The sequence below is a fragment of the Panthera pardus genome, unplaced genomic scaffold (assembly GCF_024362965.1).
Source record: "Panthera pardus isolate Hobbes unplaced genomic scaffold, ASM2436296v1 HiC_scaffold_22, whole genome shotgun sequence".
NCBI classification, from domain to species: domain Eukaryota; kingdom Metazoa; phylum Chordata; class Mammalia; order Carnivora; family Felidae; genus Panthera; species Panthera pardus.
Window position 1 is genome coordinate 45,236,632 of NW_026526788.1, and position 23,866 is coordinate 45,260,497.

Genomic DNA, 23,866 nt, shown 5'->3' on the forward strand with positions numbered 1-23,866 from the left:
TTTGTTTTTAAAACATTCGTTTTCCGAGCAGCCGAGATGACTATATTAGTTAGGGCCTGCATTTTGCCACAAAAAACAAAATCCACTCAAGAGTAACATAAACATATTACAGTTTTGTTTTCTTTTTTTCCCCTCATGTACCAGATCCTGGTTCAGTGGCTTGGGACTGACAGGATCAAGGTGTCTGATATCTTGTGGCCTTTCCTAATTGGAAACAGACCATGTTGGTTTCTAAGAGGGAGGGGAAGACGAGACAAGGAAGGTGTAACACAGAGCAGAAAGCAAAGCTTGCCGGAAAGGCCCTGAAGACATCTGCTTTCATCTCATTGGCCTTTGAAAACATTCTTTTCCCAGCAGCCCTATAGCTAGAGGTGATCATGTGACACCATGACTATAGCAGATGCTGTCACCTCCTGTCTATTGCCCACTGTTCTTTCTTACCAATAATCCTTGGATTGTTGCTTAGTCTAGGTGTTTTTTTTTTTTTTTTCTGATGGACTTTTGGGGCATTTAGGGGATGCCATGAATTACCTTACTTTAAACCCCCCTAGACTTGAGCACACAGACTGTTCACAGTTCTTGGAATTTGCTTGGCTGCCAGTCAAGAACTTAGTAAAATATAAATACTATTTTTTGAATACTTACCATATGCTAAGCATTTTTCCAAATGCTTTACATATATTAACACATTTTATCCCGCAACTGCCTTGTGAGATAGATCCTATTATGATACCCACTTAACTGATGAGGAAATTAAAGCACGTGGTGGTTAAGTAACTTGCCCAAAGCCACACAGCCAGAGACAAATGCAGGAAACTGGGATTTGAAGGCAGGCAGGCTGATTTTTGAGCTTGTACTCTACTCAACTGTATCAGTAAGCCATAAGTGACTTTCACCGTCGAGTCTTAATTATGCGATGAGAAGGGATAACAAGCAGAAAAAAAATACACAACTATTTGAAGCCTATACTTTAAAAGGAAAGATGACAGATGTTTGAAGCCAGGGAGTTAAGGAAATCTTTGTGCTGAAGACTGTGTATGCCTCATTTCTCGTCAGTGTAGATGAGGTTAAAAACATAACCATCTTCTTCCTCATTCATTCTGTGTTTGTGGAAACTTCATTGTGATCAAAGCTGTCTTGGGGCAAAGTGTGAGCCCTGCTGTAAACGGAGCTTCTGTAAGGAGCACTGCCTTTCCTCACCAGCCCAGGGCTGTTGACATGGTGCCTGGGGAGTGTTGTTTGATTCTCCTTTGAAGAAATATGTTCCTCATGCAATCGCCATATCATGGCCTGGTGAGAAGACAGAACGTAAAAGGACCCTGTTTCAAGCTCGCTGGAAACTGTGAGATCTCAGTTTCTACAGACTCTGTGTCGACCCAGATATGCTTTGTTTGCAGACAAAATGGTGCTGGCTTCTTCTCACAAAGGAGACATCTTTGGTCTTTTCACAGAACCAAGGTGGCAACTCCAGAAGACTAGTTTACCTTCATTTGAGATCTGGGGAGACTCTCCAGGGCACCTCTTCTCCATATTTAGCAATTTGGATGATCTCCTTCTTTTGGCCTCTCTATCTCAACACCTCTGTGTTGCAGATGAGGAAAGAATCAGAAGGTCAAGCATCTGTAGTTAATTGCTTTGGGCCAGAGTGATACATCATTTCCATTCACATTTCTTTGGTAGGAACTAGCTGTATGGTCAACATCACTTCAAGGAATAGAACTTATACTCCTCTGCATAAGTGAAAGTAGGAGAGAACTAGACATTGATGAACAGTAGCTGCATTAAACATATAGACCAAAGCTCTCTTCATTAGGTTAAGATTTCATCTGGCTAACTTCTGAGCATCTATCTTTAGGCTACCCAGATTCACAGTTATGGAGTGTTGGCAAGGAAGGAACTTGAAGGCCACTAGTTCAATTAATTATAAGTCAGGATCCTTGGCATCAATCCTAACAAATCAATCCTAACAAATCCAAACATCAAACCTCTCTTTTGCCACTTCCAGTGCTGGAGTCTCACCATCTCATGAACTGGGAAAACTCCATGCTTAGAGAGCTCATTGGAAAATTATTCCTTGTTCTGCACCTATCCTTTTTCTGGCACAATCAGTTCCCAGAATTAGTTCTCTACCTTAAATGGAGCTGGTTTTGTCCATTGCTCCTCCCCCATGACCCTTCCAATGCCCGAGGTCATCAATATGTCTCCTTCCAATCTAGGTTACATACATTCAGTTTCCTACTCCATCCCAACGTGACCTCCATCTTTTCACTGTCCTGATTCCCACTCTATGTATCGCCTCCCTTTAGCGTGGAGCTCAGAAGCAAGCACCATTTCTCTATAGTCTGACCGCTGCCAAATAAAAGGTTATCACTACTCCATTCTGGTTTCTGCACAATTCTGGCAATGCCACCTCAAATAACACTAGTTTTCCCAATAGCCATGTCACACACTGGGCTTATAGTCCATTCAGACTATAAGGTGTCATTGGGAATTGACACCTAAGACTTAGCCCTCTTCCCTCACAGAGTTCTGTCCAATGGTGTATAGATAAAAACAGATGAAAATAAAAGTGAAAACTCTTTATTAGTGGTTGGGCATACATCCCAAGATCTAAGGCAGGCTTCCCTGATCTAAACTGGAACAGAGACCTTGTTTTAGTTCACCAAGGCTGAAGACTAACCTCAGTTGTCTCCATCCTATATTGAAGACAACTGGGAAACAGTGTAAGTCTGACTTAACTCATCCATTTTAGGGTAAAGAAGCTAGAACACACATAGGTGTGCACACACATACACACACACACACACACACAGCAAGGTGCCCTGATATGCTTACAGAAGACAAATCCTGAGCCCTGACCATCTATACTTAGATAGGAGAGAAGGAGGAAGAGAGATTTCTGGCCATGACGCAGGGAGTCCAAAATAACGGGTAAAATAGACAAAGTGGCCCTGTCCAATAGTTGAAGGCTCTCAGTGAATGCACTTGATTTCATCTTGGTTTCAGATCTTTCCTCTATTTAATAGGATCATTTTGGATCATGAGCTGATGATCCATCAGAGTAACTACCCTGATGGGTTTTGCATTATATGCTTCCATGTCATGTAATGCAAGGGGGTAAAATAGTCCTTGCATATGTTCTGATAAAACTTAAATTAACAGAGAAATAAATACACTGTTATGCAAATCAAGTTGGTCTGTCATGGCTTGTTCTTGGTGAACCCATGCTGACTCACCTTCTTTCCCAGGTATGTCACCTTCTTCTATTTAATAGTTCCATTTAGAAACTTCCTAAAAAGCAGTGTCTTATCTTTCAGAACCTATTATTTTCTTCGTTATGAGCACCAGAACATACATCCACCCACTTCTTCACTAGACTTAATAGACTCTTTAACCTTTAAGGGGTTCTGGGGTGCCTGGGTGACTCAGTTGGTTGAGCGACCGACTTCGGCTCAGGTCATGATCTCACGTTTCGTGAGTTCAAGCCCGCGTCGGGCTCTGTGCTGACAGCTCAGAGCCTGAAGCTGCTTCGGACTCTGCGTCTCCCTCTCTCTCTGCCCCTCCCCTGCTCATGCTCTGTCTCACTCTGACTCAGAAATAAATAAACATTAAAAAAAATTTAAACTTTAAAGGGTTCCTTGTGCAGATTAGCAATATATTATATATATTAACAGTCAACATTTTCTCTAAATATACATTTCTAAAATAATCCTTCATAATTATGAATGTGATTGAAATATGAACGAAAAATTTCCCAATATGGATACATTATTAAAAGCCTATTTAATCGAACTTCCCAAATAGTTAATTAAAAGTACAGGTCAAATATATAAGATTCTCTTTGATGTCTTAAATGCTTTGTAGTGGAGGCTTATAGCAGTTGTCCATATCTGAATTCTCTCTTCCTGTGTGCAAGGACCTTGCAGTTTGGCATGAAACTTTGGCCAATTCTGGCTGATGGGACAAGAATAGAAATTAAATGCACCTCTTCTGGGCTAAAACACTAACTTGCCAGAAGAAAACTCTTCAATGCCCTCTTGCCCTAACTCAGTGTGTTAGCTGTTTATCACTACATAACAAACTACCTCCAACACTTAGTGGCTTAATACAGTAAATATTTATTATCCCACAGTTTCTGTGGGTCAAGAACTCAGAAACAGCTTAGCTGGGTAGTTTGGGCTCAGGGCCTCTCCTGAAGTGAGAGTCACAATGGTGGCCAGGGCTGTGGTCACCTGAGAGCTTGACTAAGGCTGGAGGATCTGCTCATGTGATGGTTCACTTACATGATTATTGGCATGAGGCCTCAGTTTCTCTCTGACTATTGGAAAAAGGCTTTAGTTTCTTGCCATTTGCGCTTTTCCATAGGATCGCTTGAAGGTTCTCATAACATGGCAACTGGCTTTTTCCAGGATGAGTGATCCTAGACAGAAGAAGGAGGAAGTCACAATGCCTCTTATGATCTGGTCTCAGAAACCAAGTGTCATTACCACTGCAACACTGTATTAATTAAAAGCAAGCCACCCAGTACATTCTGCACTCAAAGGGGGGGAGATTAGTCTTTACTTTTTGAAAGGGAAGTGTACATTAATTTGTGGTCACATTTTAAAACCACCACACTCACTGCATGTTCCAGGTGAGGTAACTAACTATAAGGCCGTGGAGCCTCTATCAGTCTGGGTCCCTGGGTGACTTACTGGAACAGAGAGCTCTTTGATGAACCAAGATGTACATGGAACATGAGATAAAGTCATTGGAATTTCGAGATTATTTGCAGTTACAGCATAACCTAGGCTGTCCTGACTAGTAGTCATTTTAAGATGTAAACATTAACACGGGTGCCTGGGTGGCTCAGTCAGCTGAGCATCCAACCTTTTATTTCACCTTGGGTCATGATCCCAGGGTCATGGGATCAAGTTCTGTCTCTGTGCTGAGTGTGGAGTCTTCTTACGTTTCTCTCTCTCTCCCTCTGCCCCTCTCCCTCACTTGCTCACTCTCTCTCTCTCATATACATACATATATATATATATATATATACACATAATGTATATATATCTCATGTATGTATATATATATATCTCATGTATGTATATATATATGTCTCATATATGTGTATAAATATATATCATATATATATCATATATATATCATGTATATATATTAACAAAACCACAATAATTGATATGTAAAAGTGGCCACACAATTACGAATCCCCTACATTGACATGGTTATTATCTTTACTTGTAGTATTCCAAAGATTTCATTTTTTACACCCACATGGGACTTCAGTAATTCTATCGGATCCCAATAAGTTTAGCAGATCTCAAAGTAAATGCATGTATACCACTTCAGAAGACAAGAGGTCGCCGATTCTGATCTAGGACAAGTTTGTATAGTCCACAGTGATCCAAACAAAGTTACTGGCTGAGTTCCTTCAGATAATGAAGTTCTATTTGTTATATCCGGACTTTAAAGCCACTGCTTTTCAAAATCTAAATTCAGAGATTTAGTTTTTTGAAACTTGGTGTCTTTCCCAGAAATGATGTATTTCTAAAAGTTTCTTATGGTTAGCACTACCTAAACTATTGTCCTGTCATTATGATGAATTGGCCTACTCTATAAATTTTAACTGGAAACTTAAGTATGCCTTATCAATATTGCATTATAATTAGTAGGGTCATCTTGAGGTCCCATCTATTAGGAGTTGAGAGATGGAGTATGTGTAATGTTCAATTAATTAATTATCTTAGAATACTCTGTGGGATTCTCTGTTTCATTAATTTCTGTGTGGGAACACAAAAGCAATCAATTTCTGGACTTTTCTTCCACCTGCTTATTACGTGACACAGTACCCATGGTTAAGGGATTATTTTCGTTTATTTATAGCTCCCTGTGTTTATTCTTTCTCATCAACAGAGAGGGTGAGAAACAGAACTCTATACTTTGTAAACAGACGTATGCTTCATAGAAAAATAAATACAACATAATCTTCCACTTATTAAAAGCAACACAATTAAACATATCTTAATACATGCGTTCTTCTTTTGCACACATTATATTAACCGTCTTCTTTTTTTTAATGTTTATTTATTTTTGACAGAGAGACAGAGCATGAGTGGAGGAGGGGCAGAAAGAGGGGAGACACAGAATCTGAAGCAGGCTTCAGGCTCTGAGCTGTCAGCACAGAGCCCGACGCAGGGCTCGAACTCACAGACTGTGAGATCGTGACCCGAGCCGAAGTCGGACACTCAACCGACTGAGCCACCCAGGCGCCCCTTGGAGTAACTGTCTTCTTTTGAATGCTATTATGATTTCGTGGCCTTCCCCAAAATCATTTGGTGTCAGGCAACCTTCATTAGTATTTTCTTTTTCCCGATCATCTTGGTTGATGGGATCGCTTCAAAGCTTCTGCTTTGTCCATTCCCTAGCAACTTTACTGTCATTTTTTGAAAGCGGACATATTTATAGGCATGAAAAAACATCTTCCTTACTCAGTAATACTTTCGCAGCCCCCAGATTTGAGGACAAGAGTCCTGCCTGATTCCTTTTGGTGACAATAGCACTATTTGGTGACAAATAGCACTGAAGACCCAAGTCTGAACCCCAAGGCACACTAGACAGGTTCTGCAGCTGTGTGGCCTGGATTCGTTCTCACCTTCCTCCCTACGAGAACTCTGACAGCATTCAGGTGGCAGTGTTCTCGGCTAGACATATTGACCATTAAGGATGCTTGCAGCTGAAGACGACCCAGGCTGGCCTGGTCTGGGCTACCATCATCTCTTGCTTGGATGATTTTAGTAGACTTCTGTTTCCTCCTTCCTCCCCAACCTCAATTTTGCTCATAATGTACAGACCAACTCACTCACAGTGTAGCCTGGGTCATATCAGTCTTCTCCCAAGATTCTCCCACGGCCTCTATCCAACAAAGGGAAAGCAACACTCCTACAGTGGCCTCCAAAACCCCTCACCATCTCTCCCACCTACTTGCCCTTCATTTTCCGTCTTGCTCACCGGTGTCCAGAACAGCTGGTTCTCTTACCGCTGGTCTGGGACAGCTAAGCACATTGGGGCCACAGGATTTTGTACTCGCCACCCCTCTGGAGGGAAATGCTGAAATGCTGTTCTCCCAGGGTTTCCACACAGACCACCCTCCCTAAAAAGGTCCTCTCCCTTCTTCATCCTCTCCTTCTCCTAAGCCTGCTCTGCTTTCCTTAACAAAATGCATCGCTGTTTGTTCATTGCTACTCCCCACCAGGTAGGTGCTGAGCCTCGAGGTGAAAAGGGCACACCTGCCTTGTTCCCTGCCCTGTCCTCAACTCTGAGGACAAATAACACTCATTTCAGAGTAAGTCTTCCATAAATATTGTGGAATGATGGGGCGCCTGGGTGGCCCAGTCTGTTGGGTGTTTGACTCTCGGTTTTGGCTTAGGTCATGATCTCACGGTTCGCGGGATCAAGCCCTGCGTCGGGCTCTGTGCTCACGGCACAGAGCCTGCTTGGGATTCTCTCTCTCCTCCTCTGTCTCTGCTCCTCCCCCACTCCCGCTCTCTCTCTCTCTCAAAATAAATAAACATTTAAAAAATATTTGTGGAATGAACGACTACATTAAACGGATGGATAAAGATGTGGCTCTCCGGGTTGTGATGTGTCGGGCATGCTTTGAACATGGAGCGACACTCTCAGAATGGAATCCAGGTCCTACTCTTCTGCCAAGACTCTGCAATGGCCTCTCCATTCCTACAAAGTAAGAACGAACTTCCGTACAGACACCTCCAAAGCCCTGCGTGATCTGAATATTAAAAGCATGCCTTAAACATGAAAAGGAATTAAAGTCTACTTCTAATTTCCCTCAAGGATCCACTTCATTGTTCTTCGGCAAAACAGCAGCGTGTGCGGAAAACCTTTCCGAGTCCTGTGGGATTCACACTCCTGAGGCACAGTTGTCCCACATTGCATAAGCTTCGTGCCAGCTGACTCGCTCCAGGCCTCACAGCCTGTCCTCACGGCATGCTGGGCCTGGTGTATCTCTCAGGGTAGACCACCCCCGTGTGACGGCCTTGTGAGCTCTGGTGCCTTCGAGGAGAACTGCTGATGTGAATGACCCATAGGCAGCGCTCGTCCTTCTGTGTTACTGCCTTGGACTCCTTGTATAAAGGTCCAGGGGGCACAGCACGACAGGTGGTGCAAGTGAGAATGACGTCAACTTGGTATTTCTTTCTTTCTTTCATTTTGTCCCACAGCTAACTGGAGCAGGCTGTTATTCTAGCTTAGTATTAGAAAGAGCATCTGACTCTTGACTTTGGCTCAGGTCATGATCTCGTGGTTTGTGGGTTCAAGCCCCTCCTTGGGCTCTGCCCGGACAGTGCAGAGCCTGCTTGGGATTCTCTCTCTTCCCTCTCTCTGTCTCTGCCCCTTTCACGCACACTCTCTCTCTCTCTCTCAAATAAATAAATAAACTTTAAAAAAAGAAAGAAAGAAAGAGCTTCCCAACAAAGAGTTCTAATGGAATAGGAGATTTTAGCAGACAGTGAGTTCCCCATCTAAGCAGGTATTCCAGCACAAGCTGAAGCACGGATTTTACCAGAGTTTCTGGCAGGTATACCAAGAGCAGGCCGCATGGGTCCTCAGTCAGTTTCCCATCCTGAGCACCGGTCCCACTGCTGAACTCCCTCCTTCTGTGCTCCATTGGCTAAGTTAAATGGCAGTCCTGTCCCTCGAGCAAACCCCAAAAATCCAAGGCCTGCCCGATTACCAGGAGCATACTCATAACCGAGAGACACCCTCATGACTTCTGCAGGCTCATTTGCAGACAGCGGCAGTGCCGAGGGGAGGGAAAAGCTAGAACCTCGTACCTCCCAATCATACCACATGGACGCCTTAGAGGTCCGGCTGTCCTCCAAACCAATAAAATGAGGTTGATCTTCCCATCGGTTCTCGAGAATGCCTCCCTCCCCGTGGCTCAGTCTAGAGGACTGATATTTAAAAGTTAGTTTTGGCATCTGCTGGTATACATTCCTTCCAGATGTTACCCAAAGGTCCCAGGCCAGTTGAACTGACATGCAAGGCTCAAGAAAGTCCTACGACTTTGAATAGAGTCGCAATTGGCAGTGAGGCTACACTGTGCCTTGAACAGGGTTTTATTTGCTGAAAGCAGCAAAGGCAGTTTTAGCCTGTCCTCAACTCTCTACTGGCCAAAAATATTATTTACATTTAAAGAAAAATAATCAACTGCTTTTTTTGGTGCTCACACTAATTTTCCCTCTGTTTAGACTGGGGTCAGTGCAGCTCTGTTTTCAGCTAACCTCGACATCCCCAGCCTTCTGGTCTCATCTCTAATTAAAGAGATAGGACCAATGGCATTTTCAATTTCTTTAAAAGTGTTCAATAAACAAGCGTACGTTTCAACATCCAGCATTCTATTTATTCTAATGCCATTCCTCCCTTCATATTCTATGTCTTTAAGGGACTTATCTCCACCACCACCACCACCACCCCCCCCCCCCACACACACACAAGCTTTCACATCTGACATTCATCCCAATTGGATGGGATGGGGATCCTGAGTTGAAAAACAGTGTCTCTTTTAGCTCGTCCAAATTCCTACAGAAATGAACAAAGTGGAACCTGGGAGTTCTTGGCTGGAAGGAATTTGTTGATGGAGATTAGGACCTAATGTTCTTCTTTCAGTTTTCAAATGTAGATCAAGAAACCGTCTGATTCTGGAAACTACCCTGTAGGAAAGATGGAAGAAATAATTTCTTTGTCACAGGGTCTGGGATGTCATATTTTAAACATGCGCAAGGATCTGTGCTTGCAAAGGATTTTTGTTTTAACATATTTTTGGAGCCATAAATGAGCTCAGTTACGTAAGTCTATTGGTACTTGCCTTCTTTCTTGTGCTGAAAACCTGATTTTGGAGACTGAGGGTGGGGAAAGAGAAGAACATTTCAAATTGTATATATATATATATATATATATATATATATATATATATTCAAATTGTATATATATACACATATTTCAATCTCTCACCTATTCATTTTGTGGCAGATTGGATTTCTGAAGACAGGTACAACAATATCATCTGTCCTACATGCTCCTCTACAATGTGACTTTGCCACCTTCACATGGACAGGTGTCTTCTCCTCTTGAATTTGGTGGGCTTAAGAAGAAAACAGAAAGGAAAACAAAAAGACAATGCAGCTTCCTCCTCCACTGGAATGCTAGTACTGGAGACCAGAGCTGCTGTGTAAAAAGTCTGACTGTCCTGAAGCTGCCATCTTGTGGGGAAGCCCAGGGGACATGGAGAAACCACATGTAGGAACTGAGTGAAGGGGTCATCAGATGATGCCAGCCTTTTGCCATCAAGTCACTCCCACTTTTTCCAGGCTTCCCAGCAGAAGTCACAAACCTCACAAAGGAGAGATAAACCATCCTACTGCATTGTGACTGAATTCCAGACCCACAGCATCCATGGGCATAATACAATGGTGGTTTCACACTACCACATTAAAATTTTATTTTAACATTTATGTATTATTGAGATACAGAGAGAGACACAGCATGGGCAGGGGAGGGGAAGAGAGACAGAGGGAGACACAGAATCCAAAGCAGGCTCCAGGCTCTGAGCTGTCAGCACAGAGCCCAACTCAGGGCTCGAACTCACAAACTGCGAGATTGTGACCTGAGCCAAAGTCAGACACTTAACCAACTGAGCCACCCAGGTGCCCTTATGCTACCACACTTGTGGTGGTTTGTTACCTAGAAAGATGACCAGAACACCTTGCTTAACTTAGACAAGTAACATGCCCTGACTACCACCCTGGACACTATGGCCACGGAGGCTTTGGCACAAACCTTGTCAATCTAGGGCATTGACCAGGCATGTGGATAGATGTGGACGAGCAACCCTAGAGGTGGAACCCAGTAGAACCCAGTGAGAACATGGGGCTGGGGGTCGGGGGTGGGGTCGGGGGAGCAGGTAGGAGTCCATCTGTTGGCAAGAATCCCAGAGGGTATCTGAGAAAGATGACATTGGATTGGCTTTGAGTAGGATTTGGTCAGCAGATGAAAATGAAACAGCTCTGGGTAGAGAGCACAGCCTACTCGCCTACTCATGGGTGCCAAATCATGGAAGACTTGGGATGGAGAGGGAACTGACTTTTCTCTGGGCTCGAGCTCCGTGTACATGAGGAGAGGGGAGTACAGCAGGATGCAACAGCATCAGACACGGCTGGGTCACAAAAGGCCAGGGTACTAGGCCAAGGAGGTGACATGTGGCAGTGAGGCATTGCAGAAGATGAGGAGATAGAGAACAGTATGTCCTGCATTTCTCCATGGAAGCCTGTGTGTTGGGGAATAGAGCCCATGACCCAGTCCATTTTCCTGATGTGCCAGGAACTTCTGGGCAGGCTCTTGGGAAGAATCCTGCATCCTGGATTCTCCAAAAGACCTCCTGGCTCCAGCCAATCAGGCTTGGGACGGGGGGGGGGGGGGGGGAGTTCCTATGGCAGGGGACATCATTTCCTCTTCAGCAAGGAGGACGTGGACACTCTTCTCACATGGGCTTTTCCAACCGTGTCACTTCCTCAAAGTAACACAGGGCTGGTGTCTGGCTGCTCCACGAGAGAGCCCATGACACTCCTGTCCCCAGGAGACGGCCGGGGCTCTGCTGCCTCCCACATCCTAAACAGCAAGCCTGGGCCAGTCTCAGGCAGAGGCCCCCGAGCAGCCTCTCTGATGAGCTGTCTGGCCTGGGGCCCTCCCTGCCTTGCAACAGAAGCCGGGGCCTCCTGCCGAGACCATAGCTGCACTGAAACAGATCTGTCTTGGGGCCGCTTTGCTTTGAACTCTAGTGCAAGCCCAACAGCGAAAAGTACCATTTACCTGAATGGCCGATCCTTGCATCCATGTGAGAAATTCAGCATAATGGTTGATTTACATTTACGGAGGGACTATAAGTAAACCCACATTTATGAGCACCCCCTCTGCGTTGGGTCCTGGGGTAAGATTCTCTCAGCTGCAAATCCTGGGCTGTAAGACCTGAACCTCAATGAAACTCAGTTTCCCAGAGGCGCTCAGTCTGTAAGGCCCAAGGCTGACTTGACAGACAGGCGCAGAAAGGGTTTGGCGTATACCCAGTACTGGACAGGGCAGAGCAAATAGTCACTGCTATTATTATGACTTTACCCAAAGGCAGCTCTGCGAAGCACTGTTATCTCTTCCTCATAGTTAGCCTGCAGAGGCTGAGGACTTTCCTGGGGCCACAGAACTCTGAGTTCTTGGGCTGGACTCCAAACCCAGGTCTGCCCTCCAGGCTGGGCATCTGCCGGCGGCCACCACATCCGGGCAAGCAGGCTCGTCTTTTGCTGGGGCTTCCGTGGCAGCCACTGGTGAGATCTTTCTCTTCTGCAGCTACAGCGGCTGGCTAACCCAGCCCCTCGCCATGTCAGGCTTCCCAGGTTAGGACTGAGCCCCCTTGCTAGAGGGTCACTTCCAGATGCAGAGAAGAGAATGGTGGTGGCCAGGCCTGGGAGGAGGGCTGTAGAGAGTGGTTGTTTTACGGGTGTAGAGTTTCAGTCTGGGATGCTTGGAAAGTTCTGGAGACGAATGTTGGGGATGGCTGCCCAATGACATGAATGCACTCGATGCCATTGAACAGTACACTTAAAAATGATGACAAGTGGCCACCTGGTTGACTCAGTCAGTTAAGCGTCTGACTCTTGCTATTAGCTCAGGTCATGATCTCATGGTTCATGGGATCGAGTCCCACGTCAGGGACATCTGATGCTCTGCGCTGACAGCAAGGAGTCTGCTTGGGATTCTCTCTCTCCCTCTGTCTCTGCCCCTCCCTCACTTGCATCCAAACTCATGCTCTCTCTCTCTCTCTCTCTCTCGCTCCTCTCTCTGTCAAAATAAATAAATAAACAAATAAACATTAAAAATGGTAGAAATGGTAAATTTTAAGTTACATCTATTTTACCACATACACACGAAAGATGCATCCCTCAACAGAAGAAGCCCAATCTCCTGAACTTGTCACATGAAACTTTTACAGAAGGTCATTTAGTCAGGCCCTGTCACCCCTACCAGCTTTGTCTGTGTCAGTCCGTCAGTCCTTCCAGTCTCTCCATTACGCCCTGGAAGCCCAATCTCTTCAGCTTCCTTGTATGCACACACCACACTATTTCTCCATCGTTTTCTTATTCAGGTTGTTCCTCTGCCTGGGATTCTCCTTATTTCTGCCTTACCAAACTTCTGGAAGACTCTACCCAGGCAAGACCTTAGCAAGGAAGCCTTTCCCCACCAGGCCTCAGGGTCCTACCCACACTCGGCTCTGCCATGTTCAGACCGACCCTGCTAAAGACTGTGGTGATCACGTCTCTCCCCACTAAAGGGAAACTACCCCCTATGTCCTCCCCATGACTCCAGCTCCTTGTACCAGGGGCTGGCCCCATGTCCACCAGGCTAAGCCAGGAAGCTACCGTCAAGGCAGCCAACAGAGTGGCAGGCCTTGGGCTGTGACCTGTAGCCCTCCCCTGGGAGCAGAGGTCTCAGAGGGGACTGGTCAACTCTGGCAACGGTGGTCTCTCCCTTTGGGCAGTGACATCACATGGGGGCTGGTGGGCAGAGCTCCCGGGCAGGACTGGCAGCCCGGGCAAGGACTGGAGGTGAGAGGGTAGGAAGAAGGTGGGGAGGTGTGCGTGTCATTTCCCTGCAGGGGTCAGCAGCTGAGTGTGATCCGGCACCCTGCCCAGGCCGGTCTGAGCCCACCATGCTGCTGTCTACAGGGAGACGGGGGATCCAGAACTGAGCGGTGACCTCCTTGCCAAGTAGCTACCACAGAATCCTACCCCTAGCATCTCCCCACAGCGAGTGTCTTTGGGGATGCCCAGCAAAAGAGTGATCAAGAGCATGAATCATGGAGCCAGCCCTCCCAGGTTGGAATTCAGGCTCTGCTGCTCTCTGCGTGACCTTGAGCAAGCGGCTTAACCTCTCTGCGCCTCAGTGTCCTCAACAATAAAATGGAGATCATAATAATAACAGCTACATCCTGGGACAGTTCAGTGCCAGACCCATGGACACCACTATGCAGATCTTCGCTGGTATAATTATGACTGTGCTCCTGGCGTCCCCCTGCCAGCTGGTGGGAGAGTTTTGAATTACCGTTTTGTAGATGACAGAGCCAAAGAAGCCAGGTGACTTGCCACCTTGGGGACAAAGCCCGGTCACTGCTACCTCAGGGTAGATAGCTCACCTGACTTTTCTGAGATGGAGACACTGAGCTGGTTGCACAGAAAGGCCTGGAGCCTGGCTCCGGTGGGCGGCTTTCCTGCCCTGCGCACAGCAGCCGCCTCCTGTCGGGGGCAGGTCTGGAGGTCTAGGTCTGAGGAGCAGCGGGCCTGGGGTCGGGGCAGGGTTGGGGGGGGGGGTAGGGCAACCGATGTCGCTCCCCACCCCCACCCCCCCACTGTGCAGGCTGGCCTGAGCCATGCTGGGGGAGGCGGGACCGCTTAGAGCCAGAAGATAAACATATTAACTGAACTTTCCATCTGTCATTTCAGAGAGTCATTTACTGCCTAGCTGTGGTTGGAAAAATTAAGTCCTTGTAATTTAGAGTCAACATTTCTCGCGGAATCATGTTAGACGAGTTGGCGGAGTTTGCAGCCTCCCAGCAGAGCCGCCTGCAATCAAAACAAGCTGGCTGCGGTGCGCTGCCTCAGCTACCCTGCCCGAGGCCCGGCAGGCCGGCCTGCGCTGGGCACCGGGTGCTGCAGGCCCCGGGGGGGGGGGGGGGGGGGAGCTGCCTGGCCGTGGGCCACACGGGGAGGGCAGTGGGGACAGGCCTCAGCTTGGAGGGTGGAGCTCCAGCCCCCTGGGCCTTCCCCTCTCTGCCTATTGCAAAACAAATCTTCCCCCGTGCTGGGTGACCTGGGGCTGTCCTAACAAAACACCACAGACTGGGGACTTAAGCAGCAGATATTTATCGTCTCACAGTTCTGGAAGCTGGAAGTTCCAGACCAAGGTATGGACCCAGATGGTTTCTTCTGAGGCCTCTCTCCTTGGTTTGTAGATGACCATCTTCTCCCTGTGTCTTCAAACTGTCTCCCCCGTGTGTGTGTGCATCTGTGTCCTAATCTCTTCTTACGCTGACTTCAGTCGGATTGGATTAGGCCTACTCTAATGACCTCATTTTACCTAATCACCTCTTTAAAGGCCCTGTCTCCAAATATAGCCTCATTCTGAGGCCCAGGGCATGAGGGCTTCAACGTGTGGATTTAGGGGTACATAACTGTGACCGTAACACCCTGTAAACTGTCCATTCCAGAGTGGTTCGCTTTCACCCTACCCAGGAGAAACTGGGTTTGTTGGTTCCATTTTGCAGAAGAGGAAACAGGCTTCGGAAAGGCAGGTGGTTGCCCCGGCTCCCCCAGCCAGCTAAGGCACCTGGTGGTCTGGGGGGTGGGATTTCAGGTCCATGAGTTTTGCATCACAGCGTAGCTGTGTCCACCCCAAGGCCTCAGGCTGCTACGTGCCAGGCACCGCACAGACTCCTCAATCCCTGCAAAGGCTGCCGTGCAGAACGACAGGGGGGCTGCCTTCAGCTTAGGGCAGAACCGTCCAGCAGTGAGTGAAATGAGGGCTCTGGGCATCCATCCCTGGGGAGAGCCATACTGAAGGCCCTGCTAGGGTTGGGATGGAGTCTTCCATGATGGGCTCTTCCAATATATAGTCTCCTCTTGCTATACCCACAGATTTACCCACCTTGGAGGTCTTCCCCAGAGATTTTCCTGCTCAGTCTAGTTTCACTAAGTAAACCTTTGGGGGCCCACAAAATGCTAGATCATTTCGTTTTAAAATGATGGTTAAAATCACAGCAGGCTGCCCCAGAACCAGGGAGGCTCAACCCTAGACCTCACACAGTATAGTGGATATTTTAGGACTAGTCCAACTCCTCAGTTTGAGACAGAGAAGCTGAGGCCCTAAGTATAGCCCCGATTTATCAGACCTAATCGGTGGCTCAGGCTCTTGCTTTGGCATAGCCGTGTTGTGTGGCCTATTGGTCACGGGGCCATTTTGACTTCCCTGACCCAGTCTGGCAAAGGTTATCAGAACTGTGTGGGTGAAGCAATAGGTGAAGAGGAGAAGCATTCTTTGTGGTCCACCTGGACCCCAAGCAAAGCTGAGCCAGCCACAGGCACAGATATGCAGTGGGACATCCAAGAGCAAAAGGTGTGGGGGGTACTAACAATGCGTGACGGACTGGAAAGCTGCTTTCTCAAAGGGACCTCACTCCATCCTGCCTCTCCCCTCTATAGAGCCGGAAAGCGAGGCTCATACTTGCCCAGAGCAACAGCCAGCTAAAGGGAAGAACTGGAACGCAAGACCCTTGACTCCAACCCAATACAGTCCCTGTGACTCAAAGTTATTCAAGTCCCCACATGGTTTCCCAGCTCCCAGGGAAGAGGGTGGGGGAACATTTCTGAGTGATGGCTGATGGAGACTTTTGCATAGAGACCAGAGAGTCTGTTTCCCAAGAGCAGGGTGTGGGGGAACTTCTCTGACACCCCTCATGCAGTCAACTGTCAACCAAGGCCCCACTTCCTCACCACCTCCCCCCACTGCCCTCTGCTTCCCCTGACTGGTGAGAAGAAAATATTAATGTGGCTGCCCCAGGGATCCAAGGACTGGTAGCTCTCTGTGCATGGTGTTGCCCTGCTCTGTTGTTCCTGCCACCCTCCAAGGCTGCCCTGGCCCCTCTCTGTGCTGTCACACAGAGAAGGAAGGGCAGTGCCTGTGAATTGGAGGCTCCCATTTTCTGCTCAGAGATGCAGAAGGCTCCTCTCTGACCATGAGAACAAAGAACTCTCCTAGCAAAATGTGGCTCTTTTTCATGTCCAAGACAGCTTCAAGTGCCCTGCTTAGAAGCTCCCCCTGGCTATGCACTGAATCTGATCATCACAGAAATGCAGACCCCCTGCTGTGGGAATCTGAAGATGTCCTTGTGATTACTGTCCCTGGGGGTCATGCCTTTTTATAATTTCTTACCTTTGGGTGGAGACAGGACCCACGAACATGATGCCATATTGGTCCAGTGAGCAGGTTACATTATATGGCAAGAAGGATTGTGCAGATATGATGAAGGTCCCTAATAAGTTGACTTTGATTGAATAACAGTGGAGATTGTCCTGGGTGAGTCTGAGTGTCTCAGGTGAGCCTTTAGGGACTTGGGCAGCCGCAGCCCTTCTACTGGCTTGAAAGAAAGCAAATAGCCATACCCGTGGAAGGTACCATGGTGAGGAGCCATGAGGTCTCTAAGAGCTGTGAGTGGCCTCTGGTTCACAGCTCCCAAGGAAGTGGGGACCTCAGTGCCACAATCTCAGGTCCTGAATTCTACTAACAACTTGAATGAGCCCCAAACAAGAATGCTGATGGTTGACCCATGATTTCAGCCTGGTGAGCCCCTAGGCAGAGGACCCTCCCCTCAAACTGCACCCAGACTCTTGACCCCAGGAAACTGGGAGGTGTCTGTGTTATTTTAAGCCACCAAGGCTTGTGGTCATTTGTTACCCAGCAATCAAAACTCAATGTATCCTCTTGCAGGCTTCTATTGATAAATCTCTCAGCGCCTATGAAGTAAGGTTTGACCTAAGCTTGGCACCTCAGTGGTGCCTCAATATATCTCAGCTCAAGCATGTTTGATAGGAAACGACTCTTATGACAACTGTATGCTTACAGTTGAAACACGATAATGGGACAGAGGTGAGAATTATGAGAGAGGGGCAGGAGGGGGACAGAGAAAGAAAGAGAGAAGGAGAGAGAGAGAGAGAGAAAGAGGAGAGAGAGAGAGAGACTCCTGTAGCTTTCCCAGACATAGCGCTTTTGCTACAACAAATGCTGTTGTCTTAGTCTTCTTTTATGTATTCATTCATTTTTAAACCTCTTTTCTAATAGTGCCAAGAAGGAAGCAAAACTCAGTGAATTAACCTTCACAACCTCTGATTAGAACTTTTTCTCTGGAGCATGGAGCATCCCTGCAGAATGAATTACTCTGGAGGGAGAGCCTGTCTGGGCACGGACCTTGCACAGCTCTGTGCTGGCCATGGCCTCGGGCTGTGTGTGTATGAAAACATTGCACATTCTGTAAAGTGCCCAAGGAGGAATAATTTTGGAGATGGTAAATATCTCCACTTTGCAGCTGAAAAACAAAAAACAAAAAACAAAAAACAAAAAAAAAAAAAAGGAGGGGAGGGCAGTCATTTCTTGTGGTTTTTGGAACCAAATGTCTGCTGTTGCCTTTCTCAGCTGGTGGTCAAAACAGGGAGGGTGATGCTGGACCATCAGCACCGAGAAATCTTCCCAAGAGATTTCCTGGTACCACTTGGGCTCCTGGAAGGCCCTTGTCATGGCCAATGGTGCTGCTCTGAGACAGTTAGTTGGTTCTCTTCCTCTTTCCAGCACAGACGAGGTTGGCCTTTCCTCTGGAGGAGAGGGCCATCTGACTCGTTCACTAGCAAGCTGTGAGTGGGAGTGCGGTGCGTTGCTTCTGGGGTGGAGCATTTAATTGTGGGGGAGCAGCCGACAGTTCCTAGCCCTCTCCATCCGCACCCCAGGTGGTAGAGGCTGTCAGCCTGCATTCTGAGTGCAGATAGGAGCAGAGTCCCCCGTCGCCCTTCTGTGGACGAGTGACCTGAATGAGGAATCAAGCTGTGTTGTTTGAAGCCATGCGATTTAACGGTTGGTTGTCACTGGATCACAGCTTCACTCGTACTGACTAATGGACCCAGTCGGGGCCACTTGGGGCAGGCATTCACCCCTACTGCCCAAGTGTCTGGACGACAGAGCACAGTGACCTAAACCACAGAGCAGTGCTACCTTATAGAGAATCGTCTGGGGTGAGGGTGTCCTGGACAGCTAGATTTTTTGGTCAAAGCAGAGCATCAAAACGTATTAGAATTCTGAAGTCATGGCGTTTCATTTCTTCTTACTTGTATACAGACGCAAACATTATATGTGAATTCTGTTTCCCACTTTTTCACTCATTTTAAACATTCCTTCATGTTGTTATAGAATTTGTAAGCACCGTTTTTAATGGCTGAATAAATATTTCACAGTGGATTATGAAAGAACTTACTTAATCATCATCCTCTGTCCTGGGACATTGAGATTGTTTGCAATTTTACATTAGCGTAAGTACCACTGCAATAAACATCTTTGTGCATAAAGCTTGTTTTCTGTTTAATATTATTTACTTTGGCTGAGTTCCCAGAAGTGAAATACCTGGGCATAAATGTCATGAAACCTTACCTTTTTCAAACATTCATTTTCAGAGTAAAGCATTCATCCACCCCGATGCCACAGGATGGCCGGTCCGGTGAAAGTAACACAGTCTTTCATTAATGATGAAAATGGAGTCAGGCCTTGGCCATCGTCCTGTCTGTTGGTTATCACTCTCCAGGCCCACAGTGATGTGAGCCAAGCCCCACAAGGCCAAGCCAGCCTGGGGGGTCTGACCAAGGAATGAGGCCCCAACAACTTCAGTTCAGTACACTCTGGTTCTAGCCTGATTTGTGACATTCCTGAGGGCCCACCTCCAACCCTTCCAAACACTTCCATTCTGTCCACGGGCCCCTCAGGTGCTGCCGCCCTGTGAACCCCAGGCCCTCTACAGTCCCAGAGCTGACATGCCCTTTCCAGACTCTTGGAAATGGGTCCCAGCTTGTCTCTCCAAAGGGCAATGCCCACCACTCACTGGGGTCTCATGTGCTGGAGTGTGAGAGGGATACTCTAAACTCACTCATACGAAACACCTTGATTGGACTACATGCCAGGGTCCCCGGGCCCAGATTGTTCCTACCACCTTTTCTAGACCCTTCCTCTAACACATGGACCTAGTTTATATTCCTGGAGGCCTGAGACACATGTGGATGGCTTCTCTAGGTACTCAACTCAAAACTGTTCTCTCCTTCCATCCCCAAGCCTAACCCATGTCCCAGGCAAGCCTCTCTCTTCTTAAGGGTGACAAGGACACCCTCTTTGACCAAATGATAGTCAGGTTCCTCTGAGCTTTCATCTTGGCCTCATCCTTGGCCTTCTAGGCCCAGTTCAAGTGAAGAATCCTGCTCAACCAGTTTATCAAGAATTCCCCTTGCCCTAGGTGTCCAACCTAGCTTTTCTTAGAAGTTTTTTATGCTGTCCCTCATCCTGCCTGCTGGCTGTAAATCCTCTCTCCCCCTTACTTCAATAATCTTGAGTAAAGTCCTGCTCTATTTAACACGTGTCAGAATGATTTCTCTTTGATGAGGGACATTCCTTTCCTTCCAGAATATCCTCACGAGGGAAGTTAACTGGTGTGGGGAGTGCTTTAGCCCTGTGGAATGGCCGCCAGCCTCACTTACCAGGTGCGTCCTTGCTACAAAGGACACTGTAATTGGTGCAAAGCCAACACCGGCCAGCTCACCATGCCTGCTGCCATAGTGATGCCACTCCGGCCGTCATATGCACACCCAGACGGTGAGTCAGATGGCCAGAACCCTTTCTGGCCCATGGAGCCTTCAGTATCTCACTAGACATCTCTGTTGTAGAATTTCTGTGCCATCATCCTTCGGGAGTTGGAGAGGTAGTAAACTCTGGTAAAAGAATGTTCTGAGAGTCTTCCCTGGAGAACTAAGAAGCCCACGCCACATTTACATGGCGTCCCAGCCCCACCTTCACCCCGCAGCATTTCCTTTAAGATCAGTTCATTCATTCACTTGACACTCACTTATTGACTTGTTCCCATGTTATTCTGTCTTAAACTATTGATGGGGATTTGATGTGTTCAGAGGGCTTTTTTTCCTCCACTTTTAATTTTATTGCATTTATTCAGCAAAGACTTTTGTGCAGCTCAGTATTCGTGAGGTTCTGGGGACACCACCATGAGGTATAACGTGTGCCGAGGCCCTGCCCTCTTTCGGCCCCCAGTCTCAGAGAAAACTCTGGCAAGAAGCAGAGGCCTCATGCGGAGGGAGACAATGCCTGGGCTCATTGCCAAAGATCATTCTGGTCGCAGGGCAGACAATGGAGCCATTAGACAGGTGTTCCTTTGTGTCTGTGCACCAAACATTTAGAGTAGATTAATCGAGATCATTTGTAAAGTGTGACAAACAATAAATACTTAATATTTTTCCTGCTTCCTTCCTCACTCCCCACCTTCTTCTTTCCCCTTCCCCTTCTTTTCTTCCTTCCCAGAAGGTCCTTGAGGTCATTTGACTCTGGCCATGTAACCTGAAAGGAAGGCGGGGTTCCAGATGCCCCAGCAGAAATTAAAAGGGCACAGCCATTATCCAGAGTTCTCCAGGGAGAAAGCCTTGCCTTGGGGGCTGGGCCCTCATGAAGCCCCTCCCTGGTCCTGTGATGAGGAGACACCTGCCTCACTTCCTTTCCCTGTGGCCCTGGAGCCCAGTGATGCCGTGGCTGGGGCTGTTGGCAGAAGTCTCTCTCTTACCACCCAGCACCAATGTCCAGTCTTCTATTATTTACTTAATATTTTCTTTAAATTGATTCACGTATATTGCCTACATAAATAAATTTTAAAAAGAAACTTTATACCAGAAGTATAAATATAGAATTATTAATATTTGCCATAAAGAGAAGAAAACTATATTAAAAAGACAATGAAAATAAAATAAGTTTATTAAACTCTAGCAAGATACTATTTTGCCAAGTTTTTCAGACTAAAACTGTTCTCTCTTTGTTCAAAAGGGAAATTATCATGTGTCAGAGCAGTGTTACAGACATGCTTTTATGGAGCCAAAGAGAACTGGAAAGAGAATAACACTCACATTACAAAATTCAGTGTTACTTTATTCATTCATTTATTAAATATTTATTGGGTGCCTGAGTGGATGGTCCTTGGTACTAAGAATACAGCATGAAATATAAGATAAATAAAGTTTCTTCTCTGTAGGGCTTAAAATGTAGCAGGGAGGACAGACAGGGAACAAGGAAAAAGATGAAAAATATCTAATTGTAAGAAGAAAATTAAGAAAGAGAATGGAGAATGTAGTGTATATTCTAAGTAGGGGTATGTTTTGCAGCAGGGGAGGGCTCGATAGAGCCAATATGCTTTGGGCATATTGAGTTTGGGACATATTGCTTCCATGTAGGTGTTCAAATGATTAATTGAACCAGGCCAGTGTGAAGAGGTTGGGGCTGAAATGATCAACGTAAGGGTATTGACTGCATCATCGGTGTTTGAAGCCACCGGCCCAAATATGGCTACCCAGGGAGCGAGTGTCAATAAATGCCTGAGCCCTTGATGCCCCCAAATTAATGGGTCAGGAAGAAGAGAAGGCCCAGCCAGGCTGAAGTAGGGAAGACAGCCCACTGTGGCCTTCCGGTTCAATGGAAGCATCAAAGAGGAGAAGGTATTTGCAAAGGATGAAGTGATCACTGACAAATGTTGCTGAAGGATCAAGCCAGATGAAGACAGAGAATCCACCAGTGGGTTTAACAAGATGGCGGTCATCTTAGCGATGTTGGTGGGACAGTGGGGGTGAACACCTGATCAGAGCGAGTTAAAGAGAGGTCAGGGATAGAGGGAGGGGAGGCACAGAATAGAGAGGGAACGTGCTGGTACTTCAGAACTCAGGTACGTAGCAGTACCTGGAACACCTCATGAACCACCGAAAATCAAGCTGTGGAAAACAAGGCCTAAAAATACATCCTGGCTGGGCGCCTGGGTGGCTCAGTCAGTTGAGCCTACGACTTCGGCTCAGGTCATGATCTCGTAGTCCGTGAGTTTGGCCAGGCTTTGGGCTCTGGGCTGATCGCTCAGAGCCTGGAGCCTGCTTCGAATTCTGGATCTCTCTCTCTCTCTCTCTGCCCCTCCCCCACTCGTGCTCTGTCTCTCTTTCTGTCAAAAATAAACATTAAAAAACTTTGTTTTTAAAAAAATTCATCCTGGAAACCCCAGACAAATGGAGCGGAGCCCCTTACCCTCCTCCCCCCGAGACTGGCAACGCTCCTGGAAGGGTGCCTCCCCCCCATCCCCCCGAGGTGTGCTTTATCCCTGGGAAGGTTCTTTCCTCGCTGGGTGCTAGCAGCCTGGGGAGCCCGCACACAACACGGACGTGTGGCGGGATCACCGGGTTCCAGGGCTGCAAGGCCGCGCACCACCAGGGCCCCTGTTCCAGAACGTAGGGAGGCGCCAGGGCGAGTCATGCTCCGGCACAGATATTTATTGATCTTGATTTTCACGATCCAAGAAAAGCTTGGCCACAGAGCTTTCTGGTCCATTCGCAAGGATGTGGGGGTTGGGCAACAGGGAAGGAAATGGGATTTTAAAAAATCTGTTCTTAAGAAAATAACTCTTTGTAAACCTGCGCTCCGCGTGCCCGGCGCACGCAGTAGTGAACCGCTCTGTTACTTGCAGCGGCGGCAGTGAATAGGGGCTCTGTTAGCGGCTGCTGGGGCCTCCAGAGGCAAAACACGCCGGGCAGATCGGAGAACAGCCTTCCTGGAGTCCATTGTGAGTAGAGCCCGTGAGGAAGTGAGCCTTCCTCCTGCAAACCCTCTGCCTAAGTGAGGCAGAAAAGCCCTCCTGTTTATGTGCGTTCCCATGATGCCTCAACAGAGCAATTAAATTGCACCAAGACCAGATCTGCATTTTCCCCCTGGGCTATTTCAAAACGGAGGCTGCCCTCAGACGGGGCTCATCTGCACCTGCCTGTTTTTGTATCTTTGACCACCAATATTTAAACATTTTTTCTTTCATGTTTATTTATTTCTGAGACAGAGAAAAACAGAGCATGAGAGGGGCAGAGGCAGAGAGAGAGGGAGACACAGAATCCGAAGCAGGCTCCAGGTTCTGAGCTGTCAGCACAGA

At 47.2% G+C, this 23,866-nt stretch overlaps 1 long non-coding RNA gene across 1 annotated transcript; it reads right to left on the reverse strand.

Annotated features, from left to right (window-relative positions):
* Window positions 1–4,122: 4,122 nt before the first annotated feature.
* Window positions 4,123–15,097, reverse strand: LOC109264546 (uncharacterized). The gene is made up of 5 exons (XR_002078772.2): window positions 14,993–15,097; window positions 10,030–10,159; window positions 9,622–9,728; window positions 8,850–8,961; window positions 4,123–4,420 (listed from the first exon to the last, which is right to left on the reverse strand). It is a non-coding gene; the product is annotated as an uncharacterized LOC109264546 (long non-coding RNA).
* Between the last annotated feature and the right edge of the window lie 8,769 nt (window positions 15,098–23,866).